We start from the raw sequence: 14,798 nt of genomic DNA, 5'->3' as shown, positions 1-14,798 counted from the left end.
GAGACTCTGCCGGATTGCCCCCTAGAGGTGAGCAAAGAGGCAAAGACAACTGTTCCATCTTTATTAGAAAAGCAACCAAAAAAAGTGAGGGGCGAGCCTGGCCCTAAAGGACCCCTCCATTGTGACACAGGCACAGCCGGCTCATCCCGGCGTCGAGGGGTGGACATGGCCAGCTGGGTGTGGCAGATTTACAAAGTCAACATTTCATAGAAAAGGATGCCGCCTGGCGTGCAGATGGCGACCAATCCACCTTCACATGGCTAAGGTGGGCCCCTCCTCCTCTGGGCTCCCACGTGGTGTGCACAGCCCTGACCTGGTACAGGGAGGATGCCATGAGGAGGTGGACTGGGCAGGCCTGGGGCCTGTGCGGGGAGTGGCATCCCATGTGGGCCTCTGGCCCTGCCCAGGGTCCAGGCTGAGGGGGCATTCCAGGGCATCCCAGGCCTGGCCGGTCTCCTGGGGCGTGGCGGTGGGGCTGCAGGGGCCCCTCAAATGTCCATGTAGTCATCGTCCTCGTCTGTCTCGCTCTCCAGCGAGGACTCCTGGCTGGATGTCTCCAGGACCTCCAGGGCCTGCTGGCACAGGCTTTCCTTCCTCACGTTGGCAGCAGACTGGGCAGAAAGGATGGCTGACTGCAGAGAGGGCCGAGTGGGGCACTAGTCAGGGATGGTTGGGCTCTGCCCAAGTCCCTCTGCCACCTTCACCCCTGCCTCAGGCTCCCGATCCACCCTCACACCTACCCCCGGCCCCTATGCCATCGTCACCCACACCCCAGGACCCCCGCCACCCCCACCCCCACCCTAGGTCCCCTTGTAACCTGTGCCGCCCACCCACACACGTGGCTCCGGCCCAGCCCCTGAGGTCACCTTCAGCTTCTGCTTGGTCTCCTCCGAGATGCCGCCTTTGAGGGAGAGCAGGGTTGGGGTGGGTGGCGTGACGGTGATCTCAGGGGGGAACTTGGTGGTGGCGGAGGGGATGACCAGCTTTGGCATGTTGGGCAAGGAGTGGGACTTAGCCCGGCTGGGCTCTGCCTTGCCTGGGTGGCCCTCTGGTGGCTGGGCACTCCCACCGCTGGGGGCCTTGGAGCTGGCGGCTGTTGGGGGAGAGCTCAGGGGCTGAGTCTCACTCGCAGCCTCCTGAGCCTCCCCTTCCCTTCTCGGCTCAGGCCTCAGTTTCCCCTCTGGAAGACAAAGGGACCAAGAGCACCTCCTGCCTGCTGTATCACACAGTGAGCACTTTATTTCGTCCCCACCGGTCCTGGGTCTTTATGCTGTGTAGTTTGTGCCGGCTGGCAGGCTCCAAGGCTTCTACCTTGGGCAGATACTTGGCTCAAGCCTGCAGGGACCCAACTCTGGCCCTGGGCTGTGGGGAGCTGGGACTGTGAACCTCACCCAGTAACACCATGAACTCAAAAAGCCCAGGGCCTGAGACTCCCCGAGCCTTGCTGGGTTCTGCAAGACCTCCAGGCATCATGCTTGCATGAACTGTCACATTCCCACAACCATCCTAGGATCCATGTCCTATTGGTGTCTAGGCCCCAGGGAGGACACTGAAGCCCCGAGCTGGTCACTCAGCCAGGCATGGTCACTGGGCTGGCCCCAGGGCCTCCACTTTCACCTCATCCTCCAGGGGGAGCAAGGGGCTGAGTTTGCCCAGAGCCTGAAGGCTGGGACAGTTGCAGGCCTGGCAGCCTCTAGGGAGCTGCATGAGCTGGGAGGACCCGGCTGGCCTGGCTCGCCTCCACATTCCTCTGAGCCCCATGGCTTTAAAAGGAATGGGGTTTACACAGAGCCCATGCCTGGCCCCCAGGGGCTGGCGCCAGATCCTGCCATCCCGAGTGGTCTGTGGGAGGCCCACGCCAGGAGGAGTCCCCAAGGGGCCTGCCTGGTTGGAGCAGCTGGTGGGAACAGGCCAGATAGAGGCCGGGGCTAGAATCTGATGTGGTTGCCAACAGGGATGCCTGCTTGGCCCAGCCCAACCTGTCCACCCTTCTGCCTGCTGCTGATGTCCCTCAAGTGTCTGTCATGGGGACCATGCTCCTCCCTGTCCATGACTGCCCCTCTTTCCTCACTCTGGGCTCAGCCTGGGTTTTGCAGTGTGCCCAAGCAGGCTGCCTGGCCTCGCTAGTACCCTTCTGTGATGCCAGGGACAGAATAAGCCTCTGGTGTCCCTCTTTACCCAGCCCCTGACACAATGGGCCATGAGCCAAACTCTTCAGCCTGGGCCTCTCCCTTGGCTCCCCTGTCCGGCCTGCACTACCCCCATTTCCTCCCCATTTCATTCCACGGGGCATCCCCAGGCCCTGCCCTCCAAGGCCAGGCCAGGAAACCCACCCTGGCTGCCAGTTGTGAGGCAGCCTCCTGCGGGCTGGTGCTGGGCTGCTCCCAACTCGCCTTACCCTGGCTGCAGGTGGGCTCGGTGCCTGTCCCTGGGGCAGCCTCTGCTGGCCAGCAGTGTGGCTCTGCTGGGGAACTTGTGGGGGCCGTCTTCACTTGTGGACTGCGCCGTGACTCCTGGGGTGGGAAGCCCGTGCCCTCTGCCACTCTCGCCAGCTCTTCTCCCTCTGTGGGGACATGGGCTCACTGCGGGTAATGGATTCATCCACCCCACAGGCTCCTATGCATCTGTGCCAGGTCCCATGGGCCCAGGCTGTGGCCTGGGACACTGGGCAGGGGAGCATGACCGATGCTGGGGTCCTGGTTGAGGTGTCTCTCCCCTCCACAGGGCAGCCCGGATTGGTGCTGCCAAGAAATCACTCACCACCCAAGAGGACACTGGTGGGGGCTGGCTCCCCACCCCCAGAGGGCTCCCCGCCCCCAAGAGGGCTGTACACCTGACCCAGTGGGGCCACACCTGAGTCTTCGAGGCCCAGCCTCTCTAAGATCCCATCACAAGGCAGTGAGAGGGGATGCGGGGTGGTGTCCACTCTCCCTCCAGCTCACATAAGCAGCATTCAGAAACAAGATCAGGACTGAAACCCAAACAACCCAACTAAGACCAAAGTGGACGCTGGCACTGTGGCTCCTGTCCAGCTAGCCACACCTTTCCTGGCCTGAGGCAGGGGCCAGGAATTGGGCTCAGTTGTGTCAAGGCCAGGATGGGCCTAAGAGGCAAATGCTGTCCATACGGCTGCTGGTCAGGCGGTTACTCAGCATCGCTCCCCAGTTCCCAGGCCTCCACGCCCTGCCCCCACCCTCCACACGGCCCTCACTTCCCTTGCTGCTCCCCGTCTTCTCACTCAGGCCTGGACTCTCCCACCACACTGTTCATCAACCACTGCCTTTCCAGCCCCCCGCCCACCTCCGCCTCCCCATCCCACTCCTCTGCCAGGAGGCCCTCCATGCTGTCCAGCAGGCAGCACCAGCTCCCCTCCTTGGTCAGCAGGAGTGACAGCTCCCAGTACAAAGGTGGGGCCAGCAGGAGACTGCTGGGCTAAGCAGAGGCCTCAGCAGCCATGGCCATGCCCATCAGGCTGCTCTGCCTGAGGCTCCTGCCCCAGGCTGGCTGAGGCCTTGTCTCAAGCCCCCAACCCCTCGGGCCACTCCCTCCTATGCTCACTGTCATTCCCAGGTCCAGCCCCTGAAACACTGTCTGGCAAGGATGAGTTCCTCAGAAGGCTCCTCCTGCCAAGCTCCCAGCCACTCCCCTACCTCCTGCAGGCAGGTCAGGGCTCACCAGGGCTGGGTACACACCCACCAAGCAGGCCTTTTCTCGGTCCTGTTGCCCAGGACCCAGCCGCCCTGTGAGGGGCACTATGGTGGGGGGGCTGAGGGGAGGGGCCTACTTGGGGGTCCATCTTGCAGAAAACGGCTGTCTGGAGCTCCCCCAGCTACCCCACGACTTGAGTTCTCTGTGGGAAGCAGGTGGCCAGGCCAAAATCCTGTGCCACTGGGGCAACTCTCCCTGCTCCTCAACGCAGACCCATGAGCCAGGTGCCAGGTCTGGGCTGGTTGTCTCCCAGGCCCTATATCCCAGGAGGCTCCTGGGCCTGGCTCTGTCTCCCCCTGGCCTCTAGGGACCTGCATGAGGCCAGCATTCCAGCCCCCTTCACCATGCTCAGGGGTGATGCCCTTACTTGAGTCTTGATTTGGGAACCCCTATTCCACCCTCCCGCCTTGCTCCACTCCCCTCACCCTAGATGGCCTGACTGCCTCAGAGACAGGGGTCTTCCTCCTCTAAGCCAGGCGATGTTCTAGCAGCTGTTCATGGAACCAGATCCTGGGCTGTGGTGGGCAAGCACATGGCAAAGGAGATAAGCACATGCCCAGAGGAGAGAGATGCCTGGACAGGCAGTGCCAGGGTCCCTCTGGGGACACAAGAGCCCTGACTGACCCCGAGCTCTCTGGGTGCAAATGCTGCATGGGGTCACGGCCTGGTCAGCACAGCCTGGGCAGATGGGTGAGCTCTTCCCTAGGGACCAGGCGCACCTGAGAGCACCTTGCCTGCCTGCCTCCGCGGCCACCCTCCCCATGGAGACAGGGCTGCCCAACCTGGGAACAGCACCCACCACAGTCCCCGCTACACCTGCTCTCCTGGCTCCCTCACACGTTGAGCACAGCGTCCTTAGAGAATTCATCCTCAAATCTGCCCTCCCAAGTGGCTCAGCCATTGCTCAGCCCTGGCTCCCAGCCTCATCCCCAGCCCAGCTGTGGCTCCAGCCTGGACACTCTCAAATCGGTGGGCGCCTCTGCAGGCAGAACCTGCTGTCCTCTGCAGGAGCCGGTTGTAGTATGCGTGGGGGGCCTGGGCCCTGCTGAGGCCAGCTTGTTCCTGGTGCTTCCCCCTTTCTAGAGGTGGTGGGATGGGCTCTGGGGGGACATGCCTGTTTCAGCTTGGCTGTGCTACCACCCCAGAAAGCTCTGAGGACCCTTGGGGGACGCCCACTCCAACATGAATAGCCACACGCCCTCTGCTTGCGGATCTGCGGCAGCCCTGAGGCGGGCAGGTATGGAAGCGGAGCGGGGCTGCTCAGGGAATGCCGAGCACGGGCCATTAGGAAGAGGCCAGGCCTACACTGGCACATTCTCAGCTGAGGGCTGCTCCCTGCCCCCAGTGTCATTCAAGAGTTTCATCCTGGCAAAAGGCCATTTAATTTGGTTTTGGGAATGGGAATAGAAAAGGATCAACTCTCCAGGCTGAAGAAGGTACGCTAGGAAACAGATCCTCTTTCTTAGATCTAACTGTTAGAGGAGAGAAGGACGTGAATTACAGCTTTGGCCTGCTTGGGGGTGGGACAGGCAGGCAGAGGGAAAGCAGGCAGCCTCCAGCCCGCTACCCTGCTACCCCCGGCCCTGGCATCCACCGGGCCCTCCCATACCCCGGGGAGGTGTGTGTGGCCTACAGTGATCTCAGTAGCTCCTGAGATTAGGTTATAAAAGACACCGAGGCTTCCTCTGTGTTCTCTCGGTGGGGTCAATGGCTCTGGGGAGAACCAGTCACCACGACACAGGGACACTCAGCTGTTTATAGACAGGCCCATGGGAGGAGCCGAGGCCTCTGGCCAATAACCAGTGAGGACCTGAGGCTGCCAACACCCCAAGGGAGCTCAGATGCACTGATGATAGCTTGACTGCAACCACGTGGGAGATCCTGAGCCAACTCCACCCCACTAAGCCATTGTAAATTCCTGACCGTCAAAAATTACAAGATGAGAGCATGAGACGGGTACAAGGCACGACAGCCCGAGACAGAGGGACAGGAGCTGGGTCTTCATGGGAGTGAGTCAGCTACCGACACTGACCAACTGATTACGGCACTGGGCTCCCGTCACCCCCACACCTTGAAATCACCATCACCAGGCGGGGCATGATGGTTCACACCTGTAATCCCAGCACTTTGGGAGGCTGAGGCGAGTAGATCTCCTGAGCCCAGGAGTTTAAGACCAGCTTGGGCAACATGGTGAAACCCCATCTCTACAAAAAATACAAAAATTAGCCGGGTGTGGTGGCCCATGCTTTTAGTCTCAGCTACTTGGGAGGCTGACTTGGGAGGATCACCTGAGCCCAGGGAGGTTGAGGTTGCAGTGAACCATGATCGCACTGCTGCACTCCAGCCTGGGCAACAGAGTGAAAACAAACAAACCTGTCTCAAAACAAACCGGCCGGGCGTGGTGGCTCATTCCTGTAATCCCAGCACTTTGGGAGGCTGAGGCGGGCAGATCATCTGAAGTCAGGAGTTCGAGACCAACCTGGCCAACATGGGGAAGCCCTGTCTCCACTAAAAACATAAAATTAACTGGGCATGGTGGCACATGTCCATAATCCCAGCTACTTGGGAGGGTGAGGCAGGAGAGTTGCTTGAACCCAAAAGGCAGGGGTTGCAGTGAGTGGAGATTGCACCCCTGCACTCCAGCCTGGGCCACAGAGTGAGACTCTGTCTCCAAAAGAAAAAAAAAATCTACACCAAGTCTCTGCTTAATACCAAGTATCATTCCAAATCCTGCAGCGCTGTCTTCATCTTATCCATTTTATGCAGGAAACTGAGGCAGAAAGAACAAAAGGGATGGCTAAGATCACGTGGTAATGGAACCACTACAGTACCTTTTTTTTTTTGAGACAGAGTCTCTCTCTGTCACCCAGGCTGGAGTGCAGTGGCACAATCTTGGCTCACTGCAACCTCTGCCACCTGGGTTCAGGCGATTCTCCTGCCAAAGCCTCCCGAGTAATTAGGACTACAGGCACACCCCAACACACCCAGCCAATTTTTTGTATTTTTAGTAAACACGGGGTTTCACCGTTTTGGCCAGGCTTGTCTCGAACTCCTGACCTCAGGTGATCTGCCCACCTCGGCCTCCCAAAGTGCTGGGATTACAAGCGTGAGCCACCGCACCGGGCCGTGTTTTCGTCTTCCCTACTGTTTTGGGGGTTCACTAGAGACTTCTTCGCCTCAAGGTCTGAGACTGGCAGTTCCTTCTGTTGCACTCCCTGTAATATACAGGGGTCCTGAGGACAGAGTGGTGTGGTGTGCAGGGGCGAACGTGTTCTCTAGTCCTGTGATAAGTCTGCTAGGGAGTCCAAGGCCCTGGGCTGTGACCTCCAGAAGTGCCTCTCAGCTTTCCCCTCTTTGGGGAGATTGAAAGGATAGAGGCAATGTTCTGCAAAAATAGTTTTTCTTGAGGACAATTTTATATTTTACTTTTTTAAAAACATTTTTTAATTTCAGGGGTTTGGGGGGAGCAGGTGGTATTTGGTTACATGAGTAAGTTCTTTGGTGGTGATTTGTGAGATTTTGGTGCACCCATCTCCTGAGTAGTATATACTGAACCCAATTTGTAGTCTTTTATCTCTCATCTTGTTTCCATACTTTCCCCCGCGTCCCCAAAGTCCATGGTGTCATTCTTATGACTTTGCATCCTCCTAGCTTAGCTCTCATTTATGAGTAAGGAGACTAGAGTACTCTGGGCATATTTCAAAACGGTTACTTTTTTTCTCCCTCTGCTGGAGGCGCAAGGGTATTTCCCCTGAGAACATGAGAGCGGGGGTGTTTCTGGAGATTAAATGTATGATCATGTGAGGACCCCCATAACACAGCCCCTCCCTCCAGAGTGTTCACCTCTCAACCTGGTCTTCACTGAGCCTCCCGCAATCCACCAATTACCGTCTGAAATTTGCCTGCCCAACTACTGGCTCCAACACAGGCCTCTGCTCATCCGAGCTGTGATTCTCTGCATCTGCTGTCTTTCCAATTTACAGAGCAGTGGTTCAGCTGTGATCTCACTTCTCTGATGGATCTAAGAAGAGTTGTGGATTTCCAGTTTGTTCAGCTTTGTTGTTGTGAGGATGGGAGTGATGACCTCAAAGCTCTGTACATATTAACCTGCAAACTGGAAGTGTTTTAGTCCCTTCTTAGAATTAAAATCTCGCTAGCTTTAGATTGTTCCTGTGCAAATACTCTCTTACCATCCCTATTTCTGAAAAAGGGTAAAGACATACTCAAGGAATCCTTCTTTTTTCAAAGCAGGATGCCACACCCTGCTCAGGGACATGAGACATACTACAATTAACGTTTCCTTTGGTGACAGAGCAGAAGTGATTTTTCATTCCTTCTTCTCCCTGGCCCAGGAGCTTCCATGCCAGGCCCATACTCTCTGGTTGAGATGTGTATGTAGGTGAGGGAGCAGCAGTAATTAAGAGGCAGAATGAGTCTCCCAGACTATCCCTCCCTGGGGCCTGCTTGATCCTGAGCCACCATCCCTTAAACACAAAACACTTAAATTGGTGTCCATCATTATAGCCATCAAGTTGTGCTACTGCCTGCGTTCCATTGACTGGGCCACAGGAGACTTAGCAGTTAGTTCAGACCTCGCACATCAAAACTCACACAAACCAAGGCTTTCTCCCCCTGGGTCCACATGACACAGACACATGGGAATAATATAAATAAGAAGTTTTATGATAAGGTATGGGGAAGGACAAGGGTTCTAGGAGGGAGTCGGGGAGGGCAGAGTGGAGTCAGCTCTAGGATGTAGGGGGTGTCATGCCAGCTCTAGGACTGAAGGGAGCTCAGCCAAGGGCCTCCGTCTACTGTCCAGAGACTCTGACCACTGGGATCCACCAAGGGAAGAGCCTCACATCACCCACATGGAGGGCAAAGCTGCAGGGAAGGAATGGGGAGGGAATCAGGGTCTCTGGGCCTCTAGTTTGCTCTGGGATTGCAGAGGTCAAGGTGAGCCTTGTGGTTCTCACTGAAAGGGGCTCATTTAAAAAAAAAAAAAAATGGTTGCCTAGAAGCAATTCATAGTCATCTGATTTACTTATAAGAATTGAAATAGTGTGCAGACAACCACACTTTGAATATTATCCTAGAGAGAACATGAGATCTCAACAGAAGACATGGAAAACACAAAAAGCTAGGGAGGAGAAGGAAAAGAGTCACCATACTTGGTAGAGACTGGCCAGGAGCCGGGAATGACTCCAAATTCCAGGGATAGGGTGAGAGAGACATTCTGTGCTCCCCTTTCCCTCTGCTGCACCGTGCAGTCCAGGCAATGGGCGTACGCTCTGATGTTCTCAGTCTGTGAATCTCATTTAAGAACCTGCTGGGAGACAGCCAGAGGTAACATATCTAGGAAGGGAGACTGCCCTGGATCCCAAATCCTCTCTGAAGCATAGGTGGCTATAGCAAAACATCACTTTTGATCTCATCATTGAATAGACTGTGTGCTGTCCTGGGACACAGTGGCACCAGTCCTAGGCATTCAGGAAATCTGGGCTGTTGCTTGTGGAACTTGGGCATATGTAAGGGATGGATTTGGCCTGGTGCGGTGGCTTGTGCTTATCATCCCAGCACCTTGAGGGGCTGAGGCAGGTGGATAACCTGAGGTCAGGAGTTCAAGACCAGCCTGGCCAACATCTACTACCATCTCTATTAAAAATACAAAAATTAGCTGGGTGTGGTGGTGGGTGCCTGTAATTCCAGCTACTCAGGAGGCTGAGGCAGGAGAATCGCTTGAACCTGGGAGGTGGAGGTTGCAGTGAGCACATATTGTGCCATTGCACTCCAGCCGGGGCAACAAGAGTGAAACCCCAGCGCAAAAAAAAAAGGGGGGGTGGGTTCTTGCAGCCGGTAGGAAGCAAGTGTGGCACAGGCTGTGTACATCAGTGCTGGAAAGTGGGCACCACCAGAACCAGACTGGGGTTTGAACATGATGGGCAAGTTGCTGCTGACACTCTGTCCTGAGCTAGGCAAGGGCTCCTATGGCGTGGAGCTGAGTTGGGAGCTATGCACATATGGCTGGGTCTGGACAGACCATTGGGTCTGCTGTGAAAGCTGGGACTGAGTAGAAAGCCTGCCAGGATTGGGCCATGAGAAGGATGTGCATCTGCCACCGGCATGCCATGGCTGTGGCCACTGTAGGTGGCCCCACCCCTCTTGTGGCAGTGGCTCTGCATGGAAGCTGCTATCACTCATCCACAGATTTAACCTGGGGCCTGACTATTGTTCATTGCCTGCCAATCACGGCTGGTTCACAGTCACAATTGACGGGCCTGAGTGACACCCACCCTGCCTGGCTTCACCGGCTTTGTCTGCCTCTTGAGACAGAATGCAGGGTTCAGGGTCCTTGGGATTATACAACCAAATTCATGACCCAGAGGCAGAGTCTCAAAAGACTGAAGTTGGCCCTCAATACCCTCCCACTACCACCTCATCTGACTCCGATGTGCAAGTACCACCTACTGGCCTGGAGGCTGGCATGCACAGCCCACACAACCACTGCCAACATCAGTGTATGGGATCCAGAAGAGCATTTAATCACTGCAACTCTCATGACCCATGCCATGCCAGCTGCCCACTGTCTTAAGTTCCTGCTCTTCCACACAGTCCACTGCTACCAGACCAGCAGCCACAAAAGCCTCTCAGAGACCAACAAGTTGGCCCACCACAGGGGCCACTATATGCTGCCCCATGGCACAAAGACAGACACATTTAGCCTACCATCTCTACCACTGAAACCTGAGATGGGCCTATGTGGCGATCCAGTTCCCAGAACAACCACACAACCAGCTCTGCTGATAACTGTACCCTAACACACCGAGGAGACTGCAGATATCACTAACGCTATTTATAGCCGATGAAATCATACAGCGAATTCACTACTGCGTGCACCCAGAAGGAAAGCCAAGGCACCCTACTCAACCAACACCATAGACACATGTCCAGGAAGAAGCCCACCTCCCCCACAAAAGGAAAGCAAATTCAAGAATAGGAAGAAGTGACTCTATACCAGATATGCCAGTATCAACATACAATGGAATCGTGAAAACATAAGGAGACGCCACACCCCCAAAAGAACACAATAATTCTCCAGCACTAGAATTTCAACAAAGAAATTCTTCACATCCCAGATAAACAACTCGAAATATTGATTTTATAAAAACAATGAGATGCAAGAAAAATCTGAAAACCAATACAAAAATCTCAGGAAAACAATTGAGGATATGAGTGAAAAAGTCACCAAGGAGAGAGATGTTTTTTTAAAAACTAAACAGAAATTCTGGGACTGGAGAACTCATTGTAAGAAATACAAAATATGCTTGAAAGCTTCAACAATAGGTGAGGCAAAGTAGGAGAAAAAATCTAAGAACTCAAATACAGTTTTTTTGGAATAATCCAGTTAGAGAAAAATGAAGAAGAAAAATGAACAAAGCCTTCAAAACATTGGGATACTAAAAAGTGAGCAAATATTCAAAGTTTTGGTGTTCTGGAAAGTGAAGAGAGATCAAAAGGTTTTAAAAAACCTATTTAATAAGCCAGGAGCAGTGGCTCACACCTGTAATCCCAGCACTTTGGGAGGCCAAGGCAGGCTGAAAACTCAGAAACAGCCCTTCCCATCACAGGCCCTGAGGCCTAGAAGGAATGAAATGTCTCCTGTACCAGAGCCAAGGGGCTCACTGCCCTGCGCAGCCTTGGGACACTGCTCCCCTGATGCTGGCTACTCTGGCTCCAGTCTCAGCTCAAAGAGTCCCAGATGTAGCTAGAGCCTCCACCACTCCAGAGGCTGCAAGCCACAAGCCTTGGCAGTTTCCACGTTGTGTTAAGCCTGTAGTGCACAGAATGCAAGAGTGAAGCAGGCTTGTCGGCCTCCACCTAGATTTCGGGGAACGTATGGGAAAGCCTGGGTTTCCAGGTAGAAGCCTGCTCAGGGGCAGAGCCTTCACAGAGAACCTCTACTAGGGCAGAGCGGATGGAAAATGTGGGCTTGGAATCCCCACACAGAGTCCCCACTGAGGCACTGTCTAGTGGTGCTGTGGGAAGGAAGTCACCGTCCTCCAGAACCCAGAATGGTAAAGCCACTGATAGCTTGCTCCCTGCTTGCACCCGGAAAACCTGCAGCCACTCAACAACCTGTGAGAACAGCCTAGGAAGCTGAACCCTGCAAAGTAAGAGGGGCAGAACCCAGAAAGACAGCCACATATGCACAGTCAACTGATCTTCAACAGAGCCGACAGAAACACACATCGGGGAAAGGCCACGCTGTTCAACAGTAGGGGGAAGGTTGGATAACAACAAGCAGAAGAGTTAGACTGGGCCCCTGTGCTCCACCAAATACAAAAGTTACCTCAGGATAGATCTAAGATTTGCATATAAGACCAAAAACTCCAAAAATACTATAAGGAAACATGGACAAAACTCTTCTGGACCTTGGTCGAGACAAATAATTTATAGCTAAGACCTCAAATCCTGCCATGGGGGAGGATAAGCTGGAAGTTGAGCTGGAGGATGGCCCAGCCAACCTGTGTTCAGCAGAACCCTGGAGATTAGGGGATGCAAAAGGCCAGGTTCCTACTCACTGTGCCCCCGCGGGTAGTGGGGTTGCTAGGGTCAGAGGCCAGCTCAGACATGCACCTGAAGCCAGCCTTGTTTGCAGTGGCACTGGGTCCCCAACTTGTAACTGGGGGTGTCTACTTAACTGATCCCCCACGGGTGATGTGATTGAAACAGTGCCTCCCAACAGAGTTGCTCCTCGTGCTGGGTCCTGTCATTATGGGGGTGCTCTGCTTGGGGGGCCCCTGGGGTTCAGGCCCCCACGTCTCACTGCTGTCTGTGGTGCTCGGGGCCCTTCTCATTGCCGCTTTGCTGCTGAGGGATTCATTTCTGAAACCCAGAGCTGGGGCCGCCTCTCTGCTCCCAAAGCCCCTAAGTGCAGCTGAAACCACCAAGCTTGAGGGGGCTGGACTCCTGCTGCCAAATGCTGAGCAGAGCCGCCTAATACTGGGGAGGATATTGGCTGAGGGCGGGGTTTGTGGGCAGCAGCTCACAGGCAGAGGCAGTGGATGGGTCAGGATGGGATACAGCCAGGGGCGCAGCAAAAGCCAGCTGGGTACTGGCAGGGGTGCCCAAGGTGGAAGTGGTGGGTATTGAACCCCCTATGGCTGAGTATGCTGTGGTGCCCCGACCTGGCTGGCTGGAGCAGAGTTTGAGGCCGGGGCTGGAGCTGGAGATGCCAGGCCTAGAAACTGGAGAGAGCGTCTACAGGTGGGGGCTCCATGCTGCTGCACATCCGGGATCCCAGATGCGGCCTGGACTGTGGCTGTGGTGTAACAGGAAGTTTCAATGTTGGAGTGAAGCCAGAGAACCTCAGGTCAGCCAGGCCGGTGGTGTCCTTGGCTGGGACTGTGCTGTCGCTGTGGGGCATCAAAAGGGCCTGGGTAGATGGAAAGAAGCTTTCACTGCAGACAGCAGGAGGTTCCAGGAGGAAAAGCTGAGAAGGGGGACTGGTATCCATGGGGGTGACCTCCAAGTCAGTTGTTGGCTGGGGAGCCAGTTTAGCAGATGTGCTGGAACTGGCTCCAGATACAGCAATCCACAGACCATGGCAGAGAGAAGCACTAGAGTCAGGGGCAATGTGGGGCTCTGTCTGGAGAACACAGGAAAATCCATGCACTTTGGGGATGGGAATTCCATCCTGCTGGTGCTGAGAGACGGGGAAGGCAAAGCCAGCTCTTGCTGCAGCTGTGGTTGAGGCCCAGGAATGTGAAGGGCCTCTGTCTTCCTCATGCAGAGGGGACCCCCACGTGGGGTTGACTGTGAAGTGGGGAAGGGGCTGCTGAAGTAGCTGCAGGAGCAGGAGAGGCAGGGCTTGGGCTTCTCCTGGTGCAGTCCATGCTTGGGGCTGGGGAGGGGGCAGGGCTCAGCAAGGTGAATGGTGCCGAGGCCCGGGAGTGGGAAGTGGTGGCAGGAAGGGGATCGGAGGAGAACAGGGAGACTGGTGAGCTGTGCTTCCTCCCAGACACAAAAGGCATAGAGGGGGGCCCCTGTAACAGATGTTATCAGGGCCACTGGGCCCAGGTAGTCCTGGCACCTGTGTCTCTCCTGTTGTGCATCCATGCTGGGTGCTAGAGCTGCAGGAGGAAGATGAGCCGCCCCTGCTGTGGGCGAGGACAAAGCATGGGAAGTCCATGAGGCTCTGCAGTCCCAGATGGCCTTGGCCTCACCCCGCAGTGCACTGTTGATGCACCGGGGCACCACCTCCTTCTCCAAGTCCAGGTCGTCAGCAGTGACCCGGAACCCCAGCTCTAATGGAGGTGGCAGCATCAGAGGCTCCCCTCACCTGTGTGACAGCAGAGGAACCTTGCATCTATGGGGCCTAGAGATCTGGGATGTTGGGGAGCTGTTCCTGAAGGTGAATTTCTGCCCTGGAGCTGCATCTGCCACCTTTTCACACTTGATGTGACCCCAGGAGACAGCCTGAGGCCTGTCCTCACTCACTGTCTTTGAGGAACTTAGGGGCAGCCGGCAGTGGGATGAGGCAGGTCTTCTCCTCCTCTTTAGTGAAAGGAAGCTTCCCGTGGGGCTGTAGGAGCTGAAGATGGCATTTCGTTTGGGGCAGAAGCTCATCCAGGAGGGCTGGGATTTCTGGTTGGATCTGACTTCTGACCTCTGGGCATGGAGGTCTCTCTGCAGAGGCCCGGGCCTGGGCATGAAGGGAGAAGGCCTCCATTGTCCTGGAGGGGACTAAATGCAGACCGTGCATCCCTGGTGCCCTTGAGGACTCTTCTCTGATCATCAGGATTCTCTTGGACTCTGGGGTCCTTGTCCTGCTCAGGCATCCCTGCTCCACTCTCCCTGAGGGCTCTCAACATGATCTTCTCTAGACAGAAGTCTGGGGCACACACAGTGGGGTGTTATGGGCCCCAAAGGGGTGACTCCCTGCTCCTGAGCCCCACAGAGAGTCCTTGTGCTCAGTGCACTGGCTCAGATGCAGGACATCCTGGAATTTGGAGCACACAGCACTGGCTTGCTGTGGTACCTGTGCATTCAAATTGAAGGCAGGATTGCCAGGAAGGAACACAGGGCTT

This window comes from Trachypithecus francoisi, unplaced genomic scaffold, assembly GCF_009764315.1.
Source record: "Trachypithecus francoisi isolate TF-2019V2 unplaced genomic scaffold, Tfra_2.0 Contig00611, whole genome shotgun sequence".
NCBI classification, from domain to species: Eukaryota; Metazoa; Chordata; class Mammalia; order Primates; family Cercopithecidae; genus Trachypithecus; species Trachypithecus francoisi.
This window is presented reverse-complemented; position numbering follows the sequence as displayed.